At 34.0% G+C, this 18719-nt stretch overlaps 2 long non-coding RNA genes across 2 annotated transcripts; both read right to left on the bottom strand.

Annotated features, from left to right (window-relative positions):
- Positions 1 to 262: 262 nt before the first annotated feature.
- On the bottom strand, positions 263 to 18538 carry LOC128209515 (uncharacterized). The gene is made up of 3 exons (XR_008257012.1): positions 18138 to 18538; positions 2047 to 3089; positions 263 to 1779 (listed from the first exon to the last, which is right to left on the bottom strand). It is a non-coding gene; the product is annotated as an uncharacterized LOC128209515 (long non-coding RNA).
- LOC128209516 (uncharacterized) lies at positions 6798 to 11812 on the bottom strand. The gene is made up of 4 exons (XR_008257013.1): positions 10992 to 11812; positions 8996 to 9198; positions 7694 to 7900; positions 6798 to 7217 (listed from the first exon to the last, which is right to left on the bottom strand). It is a non-coding gene; the product is annotated as an uncharacterized LOC128209516 (long non-coding RNA).
- Positions 18539 to 18719: the final 181 nt, after the last annotated feature.

The following is an 18719-nucleotide window of genomic DNA, read 5'->3' as shown; positions in this document are numbered from 1 at the left end:
AATGCTTGTTTTGTGCAAAATAACTTTTCACTTACATTGTAAAATCACAGGGGCAGGTTGCGTTGTTTTGACACACCACGCCCCCGTCCGGTTTTTTTTATCAAATTTTAGTAAGAATATGATGTACTAACTGTTACTTGTGAAAATTGGCCAAACAAATATTTTTTTATTTTATTATCTTACTAAAAAAAAATATAAAATAAAAAAACGGACGGGGGCGTGGTGTGTCAAAACAACGCAACCTGCCCCTGTGGCCCGTAGAGGCAGCGCCTTAGTTCATATTATATATCCTATCCATGTTGTTGCATACATTGTAACCTGAAGTTAGTAAATAAAACGAGTTTTGAGTTGTGTTGAGTTGATAATTACTGGTTGCTTATGGTTTTATTCACTAGTCTATAGTCTGGTTCCCTGCTTAGGCCACACCAAATTGATAACTTGTTCATCGGATCTTTCCCAAAAAATAATGGGGCGAGCGAGCGAAATAATAAAAATATTTGTTTGGCATTAAGCGAAAAACTCACTTTTGCTCACATTTTATTCACTTATTAACTAAACAATGATATTGTAAACAGTACAAGGATAACATCCAGTGAAAGAATGATAACACTAAAAGATAATTCTATACCAATATTATATTTTAGATCAATCAAATGCTATATGAGATCAAGAAAATGTATTTCTTTAAACTATTTCATAAATGAGAGAACTCAAAACCAGTTTTCCAGTTTAAAAACCTTTTTGCAAGGTTTTTTTTTTAAATACCCTATGCATGGCTAAGTTAAAGCCTGGACACAAGCGCCAATGGTCACAGCCACCTGCCTGCCCAATGGAATATCCGAATCTATTAACTTGGTTTTCCACTTTTCCTTAGGAAAACTTGGTTAAAAATAATTCTCTATTAAAATACATTGTCATATCTCATGCCATGGAAATGACTAGACAAGGCGACTTGAAAAATAACTCAAAAAATGAATATAGGCATTTGCAGTCACATATATATATAAACTACAGCTATCACTCTTGCTTTGACTACACGATTGGTAGTGTTAGTAGTTAATACTCCGGGTCTCAGCGTGAGCACATCGAAGGGTCCCAGAGTGACAGTTCAACCACCGCACACCTATCCTGGGCAGAACCAGTACTAGGTGCCTTCACCTCTGCAAGGAACTGACTACTTCTGCACATGCCAGGGGCAGAGGTACAGTGCAAATGGTCGAAGAAAGGATTTCATAACCAATCACAACAGAAGTGACCTGGTCCGCTTGGGAATCAAATCCGGGTTGTTCGATTCACAGTCCAACGCTCTACCGATTGAGCTCACGGGCGACCGACTACACAATTGGCCTTGGTAACCATTTAAGTTCTGGAATAAAATTTACAAAAAACCTACACCATATTGTAAACCATTTCAGCTGAAAATATGTCACAGAAAATTCCAGCCTGCGCCAGTATGATTTTAGGCTTTCTCAGAATTTAATGCCTATCTTTTTTTAATTTGCAAATTTTCCTTAATTTTTGTTTTAGATATCTTGTTCAAATTTAGACAAGTGATAGAAAACATATATACAAAAGACACTTTTACTTCTTTTGTACTTGTAATATACAGGTTACATGCCCGGCTGGTCCAATAAATATATATGTTGTAACCAGCTATATTAGCTAAAAAAGTCCACACTAGAGTCCGGTTATTTCACGGTTTATTGTAGAGAGTTCAGTAATCATGGTAATCATGAGAATAACCACTAAATATATTTATATCTATGTATATTCCGCATTCTGAAAATAGATAAATACAATCATAAGAATAAGATGATACTTAATCTTATACAACTTATATATATACATTTTTCTGGTATAATTTATCCTTGTATATCAACAGCATATATAATCGTGATTTATAACAGTTTATAAAAATGAAACGTGACCTAAATCCAGTGGCAACGATGAAAACAAAGTACATAAAAACAAGTATAAAAACACAGTATAATGACATACAAAACATAGCCGACTGTACATACAATAGGCTATCTAATAATGGCTTACCATTTGTGGAATGAAAGGATATATACGCGCTCAACTGTCTCTCTCCCGTGATGGGTAAGGACATGACTGAGGTTAGCTGTAATAAGGATCATTTTAAAAGTGTAATAGATGTAGTAAAAGTGATTGTAAATTAATTAGTTAATAATCAGTTAGATAAGAATTTGCCGCAATCTTGAATTTGAGAAACTCGTGCAGAAAAGTAAAATGTGTACTAAATGCATAATTCAAAACACATCTTAACTCATTGCAAATACAGAAAGGGTAATTGCAGATACAGTATCAGAAATAATACCCACCAAAACATATGTCCAAATCCTGTACAAAAAACCAAAGTTGACTTCCAAGAGAAGTCCAACCTCCCTCATCAAACTCTGAATAAGAGGCTGAACTGCAATCATGTGACAGATCACATGATTGAAATGGCGGGAAAAACTATAATCCTATGCCAACATGGTCATGGTCAGAAGACAGGTAATTAAAAATACAATGGTCACAGTGAATGAACTAAAATACCATGAAAAGGTTACACCCAACCAATTCTTATTTCATACAAAGAATTGTACCCTGTTACATACTGCAAATACTGATTGTGTCAGTTTTCATATATAGCATAAACATATTTCAAGAAAATACAAGAATATGCAATATTTTTTCATAGACAAAAAAACAATCAGCATAAATATTTAACACTTGAATGTTTTCCATATATAGTTTAAATACACATGAACATCTAAACAATCTACAAACATTTCTTCGAAACATGTGATTAATACCTTTTTCCAATCACACAGTCAGGCACCATTTTCTTTATCCTTTTGACTAATATTTACAAAATATACACAATCCGGCTTGTTTGATGTTTTTGTGTGAATGGTAAAACTCATGGGATTGCATGAAGCACATATGAATGTCAGTCAGGTTCATTTTTAGCGTCATCCTACTGTCCACGAACATTGACTCATCGGCGACCAAGGCCTCCACCACAAGCACGCCTTGTTGCCTCATCGGGACAGGAATTTCATGATCCGCTGCGTCGGAGGAATCTGAAATTTTAATAAGCAATATTATACATAAATGTTCATTGTAGTATAATGTAGTATGCATTACTGAAACAGTTTGATGATAACACAAGAAACTGCCAAACTTTATTTTTCTATTACTGTTCATGCATTGCATATGGCAGATTTCACAAAAAAGGCAATTATTTGGCCCATTTGCTTTCATTTATTGTTATTACATGTCAACGTCATATATACAGCAATTGCCTTTCCCAACCCAATAAGAACACCTAATAGAAGTGATTTGTATTAAAATAATGAAAATATTGTGTTAAATAAGGTAAAAAAATGTAAAAATATGCCGATATTTAGGACAAAAAAGACAGAAAATCTTCCCGGTACCAATATACCACTTTTTTGAGGATGCTTTTCAGTAACATCTGGTAAGTATTTTATTCTTGTCTGTTGAATAATGTTTGCAAGAAATGTTAATTAAAACAATAATATATCTAAAATGATTGCATTTCGTTTGTAATATACTAAAATTTTCGGTAATTGCGCATGGTGATCTGTCCTCCAATTGTTGTGTAACATTAGCAGACATGATCCACTGCTAACTGTTTTAAGCCTAAACACACCTTTATTAAATCACTGAAAACAAAGACTACGTGTCGGATAAAAGCAGTATTGCATGTAACAAGAAATTGGTCATTCCCGATCATGAAGTTTTTAGGTCTAAAAATGTGTTAATGTTACGCACAATCGATTCTGTCCATTTTAGCATGACGATAGCACCTTTGTAACAAGAAATTGGTCATTCCCGATCATGAAGTTTTTAGGTCTAAAAATGTGTTAATGTTACGCAAAATCGATTCTGTCCCATTTTAGCATGACGATAGCACCTTTTCTATTCGTGAATAATTTACAGCGACTGAGGGTTAACATCCGGGTAGCCAAACTCCGCGCAGTGTTACTTCCCTTGCAGTACAGTAATCACTGCCACCACAAGATTTTCATCCAAAATTGGATGAAAACTTTTAATGGCATTTTTTTTAAATCATATATATTTATTCTTATATCCTTTCTTAAATAATTACTTTACGCCAGTTGATAGGCATAATATGTTTTATAAAAAAATAACAATTAAAAAAACATTCGGAAATGTTCGGTCTTTTTTCAAATTGAAAGTAGGATTTACAAATTACAATATCAACATGGATGTGTTGTTAGCTATTCAGACATGTATCGAACGTTTTGAACCAGGATTGCAAGCAAAACCAAAACAAATCGAATGTTGGCGGCATGTTCTTTCTTTTAAAGGTGTTCCGTCCATTTTGTAAATTGCAATCACGTGGCGTTTCTATCATCACGTGATATTTGTGAAGGCAGTGATTACTGTACTGCAAGGGAAGTAACACTGCGCGGAGTTTGCCGGGTAGCGATTACTTTTATATTGGACTGGTTCACAGTTGACATTGAAATGATAATCAAAGCGCTGAAAGCGCTGCAAGACTGTCGGTGACGTAACTGAAGCAAGCAAACACTACCGCAAAGTTCTTTCAAATGAAACGTGATCAAATGATTTCATACAAATGATGAACACTCTTTAAGGTAGATGAAGAAGGATAAATGTGATTATAATAAGCACAAATATATTGGCCCTACTTAATCAATTTTGTATCCAATGGCCTACAAGATTCTTAATTCAAATTTCCTAATTTTGAACCGCTTTAAATTAGTTAAATGCATATTCATTATGTTAAAATTGCTTCAATTTATGACGTCGCTTATAACAGTTTCAGTAAGCAATTACATTCCTTCATTTCATTAGGGTCTGTTGAAGCCAATGTCTTTAAAATGCAAATACAATACAAACTATACCCAAGATTGAAGGGACATAATAAAAATATAACTTTAAAATGATGCTCTTTCAAGCCTAAAAATGCCTCCCAGAACTTCTATCAACAGAGTCCACATATCTACAAAATTTGTGCTCGAGTTACTTTCTTTGATATAAAAGTGAAAACAAATCTGCATGGTGCTGTGGCATCATACCATGAAAAAAACTAATATCTTTAAAATTTGTTTTCTAGTTTGTTTTTATTATAAAAGTGTTAATAAATCTGCATGGTGCTGAAGAAAAACTAGAAATGTGTCCATAGGACACGGATGCCCCCACTTCGATTTTTTGTCACAGAAAATAAGCCATAATGATTATTCAGGATAATCTGCACAAGGGCAAATCCTTTTCAAAAATTAGATCGGATAAGATATTTTTTAAGTATTGTTGGGAAATAAAGGGCCCTAACTCCTAAATGATTAAAGCGATTTCCATGGCTATCGAACTTGATCAAGGTATTATGGTCACAAACATGTGTTAAAAGTTTGGTGAGGATTGGACAAACAGTTTTCAAGAATTAGATCGGAAACAATCTTCAAGACGTATTTTTCAAGTCTTTTTTTGCAAATAAAGGGCCGTAACTCCTAAATGACAAAAGCGATTTCCATGGCTATCGAACTTGATCAAGATATTATGGTCACAATCATGTATGTAAAGTTTGGTGAGGATTGGACACATACTTTTCAAGAATTAGATTGGAAACATATATTTTTGAAGTATTTTTGGCAAAAAAGGGATGTAACTCCTAAATGACTAAAGCGATTTCCATGACTATCGAACTTGATCAAGATATTATGGTCACAAACATGTGTTTAAAGTTTGGTGAGGATTGGACAAACGGTTTTCAAGAATTAGATCGGAAACAATCTTCGGGACGTACGTACGTACAGACAGACAGACGTACGTACGGACAAGGGCAACCCTATATGCCGCCACTTTGTGGGGGCATAAAAACTAATGTCTTAAATTTCAAACCTGCAGCATTAATTAGCGCCATGTTGTCAAGAATATCTGGACAATTGAATGAAATATGCATGGACCGAAATGACAGCTGGTTTTTCATTGACAAAAGATGCCTTTGAGGCAGTTTTAAGATTATGCTATTCAAAGTATGAGGGTAGTTGGTACAGTTTTCACTCATATTCAGATGATGGCTGATATTTGCTGATAAACATGTATCCTCTTAGCAGCAGGGAATAAGTAAATGACATAGTTTTAATGACCAATATTGGAGATGTGACCTTGACCTTCAAATCCAAAGGGGTCATCTGCTGGTCACCCCAAACCTAAATTTCAAGTTTGAAGGCCATGGGTGCAGACTTTGTCGAGTTGTCACACAGGCAAGCTTTTTGCGTTCAATGGTCTGTGACAAATCAATAGGGCTCACCTACTGGTCAGGCCCAACCCCAAAGTCAAGTTGTTCAAGGGCCATGGGTGCAGGCTTTGTCCAGTCATTATTAGTACAACCTTTTGGCATTCAAGGTCACTGTGACCTTGACTTTTGACCCAATGACCCCTTAAATCAATAGGATCTTCTAATAGTCAGACTTAGCCTCCATGTTGAGTTTGAGGGCCATAGGTGCAGGCATTGTCAACTTATCAGTCAGATGTATGGTTTGACACCTTCCTGTTCAAGGTCACTGTGACCTTTGACCATATTACCCCTAAAATCAAAAGGGGTCATCTACTGGTTAAACCAAACTTTCATGTCAAGTTTGACAATAGGTCTAGGAATTGTAGAGTTATCACCCGGAAAAGCTTTGGTCTACTGTCAGACAGACGGACGTAGCGGCCAACATGTGCAAAGCAATATACTCCTCTTCTTTGAAAGGGGCATAATAAATTGAACTTGATTAAATATTTTTGTTTATTATGTTAATTAACTCACACTACATACAACAAGTACCATTTTGATATTTTCGAATGCTCATTTGGGCATGTACATGGGTTTTGATCTGACTATGAACATGAAACTACATAGTGATGTTCCCTCCTATCAATTCTAAATTTAAATAACCATGAGAAAAAAGGAATGTTTTCACTGCACCATGAATAAATATGTCAAACAAAATAAATGTCAAGTTATTCAAGATTAATTTTACACTGTTTTTTTGATGATTTCTGTGCATTCCTGACTGCAGGTTTTTCCCATTTTCCCACACAGTTATTTCATATTGGCCTTACAAGGTCAGATCTTGAGTTGGGTCTTCATTGCTGGACACTATCTCTTTATCTCCACAGAAAACACACTGGTGCAAGTTTCACTGCAACAACTGCAAAAAAGTTATATTATATTCTAACTGAACTCTGCATTAATATTCAATTATTTTTATTGGATTTAGGAAATGTCTTTGTTTTAAAGGGTTCATATAAATTAATGCATTTTTTTCAATTTAATGCATTATCATGCTGGACTCTTTGACATTGGTGGTTAAAACAAAGAAGGCATATGATTTGTGTACAGATTAAACATTATTAATTATAAATGTGTTCTTTAATTAATAGACAAGTGGCAACAATTTCCCCAGTTAAAAAAGCTTACATTTGTATATCTGCAGATTAATCATTTGCATTTCTTTTGCTTTGATCATATAAGTCAAATGAGTTAGACCTGATAACGCATTAAAATAAGAAATATATTTTTGGGCATCAATCTATAGTGTGTTCCTTCAATCTAGAAATAAATTTCTTCTCAACAGATGCTAAATTATAAAAAAATATATAAACCAAGATTTTGATTATGACATACCTGCATAGTTAGTGGTCTCCATAACTGCTCAGAAATGCTCCCTATGACAAACCAAGTGCTGGTGTATGGCTGGGTAATAGTGCTGCTCCAACCAATAGGGCAATTCTTCCTACAGGTGGACCAGCTCCTCAATATGGTTTCTGTCATGGCAGTGATAACAGTATGTAACATGCCCTTTTCTACTTTCCAGAGAATGAATCTTCCAATCTAAATTACAAATTTAAGAACAAATATATACATATGCACATGTAATGTTGTTAGAAACAAACCATTTAGTCATTTAAAGCTGCACTCTCACAGATTTACTGTTTTTACAACTTTTGTATTTTTTGTCTTGGAATGACCTATTTTTTTGCTAAAATATCTGCAAACCAGTGATATAAGACTACTGACAAAATATTAGATTGCAGACTTCCATATTTCAGGTCGAAAACAAAGGTTTTATGGCTTAAAGCGTTACTAACGGTTTAAGAAAAATGCATAAAACATTTTGAACTTAAATATAAACATTTTCTGACAAATTTATTGTCAGCAATCTTATATATGGTTAACATGCATTTTCACATAAATTGGCCCGTTCCAAGACAAAAAATAAATAAAGTAGTCAAAACATTCAATCTGTAAGAGTGCTGCACTCTCAGTCACAGATTGAAGGTTTTGACAACTTCTTTTACTTTTTGGCTTGGAATAAGCTAATGAAAAGCAGTATGAAAACTGATGAAATAAGACTGCTGACAAAAGATAAGATCATGTTTTTTATATTTACATTTGTAACTATTGGTTTTATGGTTAAAAGCATTACTAACACTATAATGAGATTTTTGGCACAGAACATTATCTTTTGACCGTATTAAAATAAGAAAACAGCGTTCCAATATTTTCAGTTGTCTTTTTTGACTGAATTAATATAAGAAAGCAGCGATCCCCTTTTTCCAGTTGTCTGTTATGTCCAGTGTTCAGAAATTCGCATAAAATAATTCATTACAAGACCAAGAAATAAAAAAAAAGAGTTGGTAAAACAGACAATCTGTGAGAGTGCGGCTTAAACATATGATATGCATTATCAGCCAAGTGCAGACCTACTCACATCCTGGCTACACAACCAGTACATTCATCAGCTTTACTGATTCGAACCAGGCAGGCTAGCATTTTACCATTCTGTGCTGGCCAGTAAAGTTCTCATTTGAATTAGAATTCAAAATGTATATACCTTTGTTCATTTGTTTTGCCAACTCTGTTTCAACTGAACTTCCTAAATGAATGAGAAGTTTCAAAAAATAATTACAATATCTCAGTAAATACCTGCATTTATGTGTTTCTTGTGCAATCTGTCAGCTTTGGTAGGCTCAGGTTTCATTTCGTCCACCTCAATTCTTGTAATCTTCTAGTCTGATGTACTGCCATCCAATTTTTAAGTCAGGTCAGGCAGCCATTTCAGCTTTGTTCCAGTTGATTGTATCAGATGATGTTAACAATACTAGCCTTGTATCCAGGCACTTCTCAATCTGAAAGTTTACAAAAGAACATGGCCTGTAATATTTAATAAAAAAATCATAATTGTTTACTCCTGGATGATGGGTTCTAAAGTAAACCTTTGAGAAAAGATGCTACTGGTATGGTGCTTGAACCCACGACCATGTGAACACTTGCATGGAGATCTGTCAAACTGAGGTAACTGATTTTTAGGCAGCTCCCAGCTTGGCTCTACAATTGACAGGTGCATTATACATTATAGAGACAATAAATCAAACACTTGAAGCACTAGTCCAAATAATAGTAACTTAACTGATCTTTTTACAAATTTTGAAATGGCATATCCTTCACATACAATTTTTTTGTACCAAAAGTGGGTAGCTATTCCGATTGGGATTCCGGGTCAGATAATTATATATATCTAAAATGAGTTATGTACACAAAAAATAAAAGCTGACGAATTGTTATGAGTTTGATGAGTGTTTTTCTTCATTTCATACTGTCAAAACATAATGATATAAACTGTTATACATGAAGATCACCTGCAAGGCTGCGGTGCATAGATTTACATAGATGTAAAATGGTTGTGTTTAAATGCATTAACTGCTTGTTTTGTGAAAAAAATCTTTGCACTTACATGGTAATAACTAAAATACGAATATAAACCTTTAATATCTATTTCAAACATATAATACTTATCTAACTACGATTTCAATATCTTTCAACCCCCACCCTGTTTTGCACAAACCCGATTAGACGTTAGGGATTGGAAGAATCCCATATAACACGTCTATTTCTTTTAGACTATTGAAGCATATATGTTCTTTTTTGATGGTTGAGACGCTTCAGGTTAAACAACAATTAAAAATGCGAAATAATTTTAGTGAATAATCAACTCTGAATTGAAAGTAACATGAAGATGTTGTAGTGAAGGATTTGCCATATATATATACATTTTTTTTTAATCGTAAAAAGAGTCCGTCAACGTACAAATATTTAGACTAAGAGATGTAGATCAGCTAGATGTACCTTCTAGTCCAAATAATTGTACGTTGACAGATTTTTTTACGATTTTTGATACAGCAAATCCTTCACGTACAAATTGTTTTGTACGAAAAGTGGGTAGTTATTCCGATCGGGATTCCGGTTTAAAGCATATTGCATCTATAACATATCATAAAAACAAGAAATATTACCAGATAATGTTATTTCATATAAATTCCGTAACCAAAAAGTAATATCAAGCAAATAATTATGAGTTTGATGGTTTTTTCTTCATTTCATTCTGTCAAAACATAACAATATATACATGAAGGGCACCTGCAAGGCTGCAGTTCACAATTTTACAACAATCGGAACATTTCGGCCATCAATTGTAACAACTCGCCATCTTCAGTAAGCTTCGAGATAGTCAATCCCTGTTGGATACTGGCTGAGATGTTCAGATTGTTCGGCCAAGGCCGAGTTGTTACGATTGTATTATCTCGAAGCTTGTCGGAGGTGGCCGAATTATTACGATTGGGTCAAGTTGTTCCACTTGGCATAATTGTTGTCTGTGTCAGTCAACTTTCTTTTTAATGAAAAGGTGAATAATGTGTTTTAATGCATTAAATGCTTGTTTTTTTGCAAAATAGCTTTGCACTTCCATGGTAAAATATGAATATAAATCTTTACTTCATTATCCATTTCAACCATAAAATACTTCACTTAATACAATTTCAATATTTTTCAAACACCCCCGCTTTTTGCACAAAACCGTTTAGACGTTAGGGATTGGAAGAATCCCGTATAACACGTCTATTATTTCAGACTAATGTACATGTACCTTCGTGTCCGAAATCGATCACTTCCTGGCAGCTCATTTCTGGATTGTCTCCATCTAAATTTAACATTTTTAGACGCATACATTGATGCCATTTTTGCTTCGATTGATGTTAAAGCAATAGCACTAAATACAGGTCGGTTATTTTGTAGAAGAACGTGTTCGAAGTAACATTCAATTTCATTTCCGCATAATCGCCGCCATATTGTGTATGACTTTAAAAACTACACCCTATAGTCCAAAATAACAATAGGCATAACGTTGACACACTGTGATAGGTATAATCCAAATAATTTACTCAAACAAATACAATAGTTCGATTGCTGCTAAAAAAAAATCATTTGAAATATAAAAGCTATTTCACAAAATATTACATGACATGAACTCTTTAACCGCGTATGATTTATTTCTTAATAACTTTCATTCATAAAATAAGTTCTTTGCTGGGGTTTGCCGGGTCAGTCTTGAATGCCGGGATATGTGTGACGTCACACGGGGTGCAAACATGTGGTGTAGCTTACTATTGGATGTAGGGTAAAATGACTTCGTATGTAAATGCTATACTTTCATTATTTTGTTCAATAAAACTCACCAAATTGCAACGGTACAACTATACTAAGAGTAACACGCAATGTTTGTCATAAAAAAGGCAATAACGCGTTAAACACACATAAGCAGGTACTTGACGCCCCACATTCACGTAAGTAGTTCTGTTGCTACGCAGGTGGTGTGTATTAATATATTCATATTCAATATGTCGTGTCAGGCGACTAGTCGCGTTTCTGAAATACCGCTCTCTAAAGACTGTCGTCTTGCAGCCGACAGCCTAAAAATAGTGGTGAATACCGTTGATAAAAACTTAATCCAAGTTTGGCTCATTCTGTCCTTCGATGTAACGTTAACATTATGTCACGCTAGCATTAAGACAAGTGCTTAATAAAGCAAGAAAATCGTTGAAATTTGATGACTTTCCCAGAGTCAATTATTCGAACATAACAATGTCGTCTGTAAACTATCGTTTGTAAGTATTCATTCATTAGGTACTTAGTTTATATTGAATTCATACCGCTTTTGTGTTTGATATCGTTATTTATTGGACAGAATTAAGAATGCAAACGTTATAAAATGGACAGAAATATAGATGATAACGTGACAAATGGACATAACTGCTGTTACATTGGACAGAAACCTTCTTTTTTTATAAAACACATATTTATGTTTTGTTTTTTTGTGATCCATTGTATGCTTTTGATACAAGCTTAACTGTTTAATACTTAATCTGAATTTGATTAAGGCCTAAAAAAAAAAATTGTTTGGTTAGGGTTACATCCTTTTCAAAAATAGGTAGGGTAGGTAGGCTTTTTTTTTATTTTTTTTATTTATTTTATTAGGCTTTATATAAGAATATCATTTTCATCATTGGAGAATGGTGTTAAAGCTATCTTCTGTATAAGCGTTTAAGGTTTAAACTAAATATTGAAAAGCAATTAAAAAAAAAACGGATTTTTTTTTTTTTTTTTTTTTTTTTAGTTTTTCATTTTTTTTTTCAAACTGACTATAAAAACGGTAGGGTCGGAGCCTATTCCGTAGGTAGGGTCGGGTAAGCAAAACCAAATGTATTTTTTTTTTAGGCCTAAGTAAACTGAATGCTTATGTTATAATTGGGACAGAAATATGTTTGCTAATGTGACAAAAGGACTTTTCCCCTATTAAATGTTACATAGGACAGAAGCAGAGTTTGACATCACCAAGAGAGAATGCTTGAGATGAAAGTCAATATTTGTATGCTCTTTTTGTGATTCATTGTGTTTCTTATCTGACAAATCTTATTTTTGACACAAACTTGTGTTATATATTGTATCTTTACCTTATTTTAGTCACCTGAATGCTAGTGTTACATTTTGGACAGAACAATGGGTGCTATTGGACAATAGGACATCTCCCCTGGTGTTACTTTTGGATTCCTGTTTGACCCCCCCCCCCGAGTATATAAAAGTTTAAGAACATTGTTTCTGTGCTTCTAAAACTGTTCAATCTAGTGACTGTTTTTTATTCAATTTCAAACTGTCCCAGATTAAATTAACTGAATGCCAGTGTTATATATATTTACAATAAAAAATACGATAAATTAGTTAAAGGCCTAGATTAGGTCCATTTTCATAATAAAACATTGAAAACTGCACAGCAGGTCTTATCAGATTGGAGATCTGATAAGACTTTTTCTATTTTCCCTGAACCCCATCCCTGAACCTAGGGTGTGTGGTTACAATTGACTGGTGCATTATGACCAGTAGTATTGTGGCGCAAGTTGACAAACTAAATGTTGTTCCATGTGGAATGAGTCTGATGAATAGATTATGGCATTTACGTTCGAGTGTTTTGTTTTAGTTTGTAAGATTGTGAAGACTGCTCTGTGAATTTAATCTCTCAAATCTGCTCCCTTGGTAGAAAACATTACGTATTGTGTTAGTTTTGTGAGGCAATGAGAAAGTACCCCTGGTGGGGATCAAACCAAACCCACGACTTCTTGTGTTAGAGGCAGACATATATAACTTAGAACACTCTCATATCTCAACAGAAAGTATGTAATAATTTAGTTTCTTTTTCAGAACCATACCCTTGAAGACAAGAAGATGATGTGTAAATCGTCTGAATTGTTTGACTGTTGCAATTTACTTACATTAAACATTATTTTATAAGAATTGTCTTTTGCTGTGTCGGGTTGGATTATATGCAAGGTTACTGCAGGTGGGGTGGTTCTTGTTACAGGTTTTAAAGTTCTGGATGTTTGTTTGCCATTTTTATGATAAGATCTTTTGATCAGTGTTCATGTCACTCTGTAGGCATATACAGTTCGGGGTAAAGATTTCTGATCAATCTCTTATGACACTGTTTATTTGTACACAACCTCTGTAAATGGATCTTAATCTAATGCACCAGTCAATTGTAACCATGCCCCCCCCCCCCCAGGTCCGGAATAGCGGGGACTTTGACTTTCGGTCCAGCAAACCCCGGGTCGAACTGATGGTAAAACCCCGACCAAATGCCCCCCGCACCCCACAGAGTCTATATAAGTCAATATCTCCGCTAAATTTGGCACTAAGACAAAACCACCGAACTCACACGGCCATGCGGGGCCACATGGAAATTAAAAACATGGCCCTTTTCCCCGGCTACCCCCAGTATACCCCCGGACCTGGGGGGCCGTGGTTACAATTGATTGGTGCATAATTGCCTAATTGTCTTATCAGATCTCCGATCTGGGTATCCTGCTGGGCAGTATGGGATATTTTAAGATAGAAATGGACCCTTAATGGCCCTGAGCCGATAAACCTACCGGTAAACACAGGAAATTGGCCCCTACTGTCAAACCAGTGTGATTAGAAGGAGATGCACAGCAGGGGATTATCATGCCAAATATTCCTTAAATTAGGCCTTAAAAGGGGGAGGGTCACTTTTAAAAGGCTTAAACTAGGCCTTTAAGACACACAACAGTCTGATCTTTAGTTATATTGTTGGTTTTTCGTATTGGAAGTTATTCTATCCAGATTGGTATATTTTTTTATGAGATTGTTTAATCAAACTGCTGCGGGAACAGAGTTTCCAGGATTCGTCTTTCAGTTTGACACCATATAAACTTTGGTCAACAGTGTATTTATAAATAAACATGAACAAAACTAGTAGGAACTGTATGAGAAGCAATAGAATTATATTGTAACAACAGGTTATTAAAATCTCAAATGAGTAAAACATTATAACAACATTTAAACTAAATGAAGAGTCAAAGAAACTATTTTTAACTGTAGAAGCTCATAAAATGTGTACGTCTGTCACACTGCAACTTCGTCAAATCTTGTATGATTATTATGATTTTTTTGTGATTATCAATTGACTGTGTTTTTCAATCATTTATATAGTTTGTTTTATACTGTATCGAGCTCAAACAGCCTGTGGTAGGTCTGTATTTTATTTTGTTGTGAACATTCTTACAGATTAACTGATTTTGATATCATTGCCTTCAATTCAGTCAGTCATATAAGATGATTCACAAAATAACAGATCTCAGTTGTTTGAAACACTGTCAAAAGACTTCATTTTCTTAAAGCGTTAGAAACGCTTTTTAACCATAAATATATCCATTTTCAAACAAAGATACGTACAAATGTTATCTGATCTTCTATCAGCAATCTTTTATCACTGGTTTTCAGACATTTTTTTGTCAAAACGGTCAAGATAATTCTGTAAAAATGTTTTTTGATCTTCCATCAGCAATCTTATATCACTGGTTTTCAGACATTTTTTTGTCAAAATGGTCAGTCTGAGAATGCAGCTTTAAACTTGAGCACTGTATTTACAATGATGAACAATTTTAGTTATGAAAATTAAAATACATGGGAGCAGATGTATTGAAATTAAAATACATAGGAGCAGATGTATTGAATCATTCAAGTCTTGAAATATTATGTATGATCTTGCTGGACATCAGCCTATTGTTTCTGGAAATTTGCATGTGTACCAAGTTTCATTTAAATCTCAAGGCTGTTTGAATTTGGGCCAAGAAAATATTCGGCCTACAGTACTGCGCTAACGACACCTAGGCTTATTGACTATAACAATACTAAAGTAACATGATAGGAAAAAGCTCGAACCAAGGGCTGCCAGAAAAAGCACGGTGCTCCTACAAACTAAGTTAACCGGGTGGCTAGTTATTGCCCACAAACGTTAACTCGATTTTATGTCTTTTTAATATTAACCATGGGAGTTTACACAGTCATTGGAATAAAAAGATCATAGACAATCATATTAATAACAATGGTATTATTTACAATTTAATAATAACATTAAACATGATATAATTCAATAACAATAAATTGTCCTTGGTATGCAATAATCCCTTTAAAAAGTTCATTTGCGAAGGGTTAAAAAACCACATCTTGCTTCTTTTTGAAAAATCTCTTGTTCGACTGTTATCAGCTATAAAGTGTTGTTTCACATCCTGTGTCATAATTTTAAGTTCTACATGTCTACTTTTTGTACCAAACATTTAAATTTATGTCACTTGTGTGCATGTCTTTAGTCCTTGCAGTCAAGGAAAGTTTTCATTCATATTGACACACTTCATTTATTTTATCTCTGTTCTTGATTCCGTCTCTTGTGTTTTGCACAAATTTTTCTTGTAAAACCACTGATATAGCAGGTGCTATCAGATGGTATCAACTGCCTACTCCTGCCTACTCCTGTTTTGGTGACCAAAACGTGAAATCTGCCATATGGCAGATTTCACGTTTTGGTGACCAAAAAGTTCCCGGCGAATATTGATTTTTAAAATTTATTGCAGATTTGTAATTTCAACATAATCTTTTACAGCAATTTCTTATCTATCATATTTTAGAACATTTGCAATGATTTATTCATGCATTTTTATAAAAAAAAGAATTTTGTATCACCATACCATTTGTGCTAGTGTTACAATATTGCCGGTAAAAACTTGTTTTTTTTTAATATTTTGATCCAAACAAGTATTTTGTCTTGCACTAAATGGTTCATTTATCTATAAAACAGATTGTACAAACAAAAAATAAAGATTGTTTCGTTTTTCTCAAATAAATTTATTGAAACAAACCCTAATTGGACAACAAGACAGAAAATGTTTTCTGCAAACATAGGTTTTCTTTTTATATCAGATCAGATAAGCTATAAACATAAATGTTTTGTTGTGGTAATATAAATGTCTCTAGTATGGTGCAATTATCATTACCTTTGATATTAAACATATATATTATAAATTGCTAATTGTGAGTATGTGCTAGTGTAACCACAAAACAGAATGAGTAACATTAGCAGTATGTCACATTAGCAGTTGGACAAAATGTTTCACAACAAATTAAAATACAGACCTACCACAGACTGTTTGAGCTTGATACAGTATAAAACAAACTATATAAATGATTGATAAACACGGTCAATTGAAAATCACAAAAATTCTTAATTCTGTCCAATAAATAACGATATCAAACACAAAAGCGGTATGAATTCAATATAAACTACGTACCTAATGAATGAATACTTACAAACGATAGTTTACAGACGACATTGTTATGTTTGAATAATTGACTCTGGGAAAGTCATCAAATTTCAACGATTTTCTTGCTTTATTAAGCGCTTGTCTTAATGCTAGCGTGACATAATGTTAACGTTACATCGAAGGACAGAATGAGCCAAACTTGGATTAAGTTTTTATCAACGGTATTCACCACTATTTTTATCATTTCAATGTCAACTGTGAACCAGTCCAATATAAAAGTAATCGCTACCCGGATGTTAACCCTCAGTCGGTGTAAATTATTCACGAATAGAAAAGGTGCTATCGTCATGCTAAAATGGGACAGAATTGATTTTGAGTAACATTAACACATTTTTAGACCTAAAAAACTTTATGATCGGGAATGACCAATTTCTTGTTACATGCAATTCTGTTTTTATCCGACACGTAGTCTTTGTTTTCAGTGATTTAATAAAGGTGTGTTTAGGCTTAAAACAGTTAGCAGTGGATCATGTCTGCTAATGTTACACAAAAATTCAAGGACAGATTACCGTAACGTTATCACCATGCGCAATTACCGAAAATTTAAGTATATTACAATCGAAATGCAATCATTTTAGATATATTATTGTTTTAATTAACATTTCTTGCAAACATTATTCAACAGACAAGAATAAAATAGTTACCAGATGTTACTGAAAAGCATCCTCAAAAAAGTGGTATATTGGTACCGGGAAGATTTTCTGTCTTTTTTGTCCTAAATATCGGCATATTTTTACATTTTTTTACCTTATTTAACACAATATTTTCATTATTTTAATACAAATCACTTCTATTAGGTGTTCTTATTGGGTTGGGAAAGGCAATTGCTGTATATATGACGTTGACATGCAATAACAATAAATGAAAGCAAATGGGCCAAATAATTGCCTTTTTTGTGAAATCTGCCATATACTTAAATAAACACTATACTCTGATCTGTAGAAAATAAACAAACATGCATAAATCATTAAATGTATAATTATTTTGAAGGAAACAAATAATACAAAACATACATCATATTTGCTCTATTAACAGCAAAACAACAAAGAAGTTAAAATACAAACCTGAAGTTTTTACCTGGACAGGTGTAGTAGGTATAGATGAACGATTGGAAACTGTCTTTTCACTGTAACGGTCATCCGAATTCCCGTCAAACATGTCCGAACCAAATTCAAACTTTGGATTATCACTGTCATTCACGATAAATTTCAGCACTTCTTTGCCCAGTATATATATACGTTTACTTTTTGTGAGAGGCAAATTAAAACAAACACATTTGTCCAAAATTTAATCAAACTTTAAACGGTGGTAGAATTGTCATTTGTTGACGTTATTTTCAAGAATCAAGTAATGAGATGTTTTCATTGTTGCCAATTTAGTCTCGATCATCTAGACGCTTGCTTCCGGGTCTATATCGTTCATTGGCTCTCATTAGAGCGGCTGCATGATTGAGCCGGTGCTTTGATAATTGTTACGATCGAAAAACGCGGCATTCGGAACTCCTCGGCCATTTTATCGAAAACAACGTTGTTTTTGAAAAAAATGGCCGAGGAGTTCCGAATGAAAACGCGGGGCTACATTCTACTAAACAAATTAGCGCTCGTAAAACAAAACTAATTTTTTTAGATGGAGCGGGGGCAAGTGAT

Source organism: Mya arenaria, chromosome 11, assembly GCF_026914265.1.
Source record: "Mya arenaria isolate MELC-2E11 chromosome 11, ASM2691426v1".
In the NCBI taxonomy this organism is placed as follows: domain Eukaryota; kingdom Metazoa; phylum Mollusca; class Bivalvia; order Myida; family Myidae; genus Mya; species Mya arenaria.
This window is presented reverse-complemented; position numbering and strand designations above follow the sequence as displayed.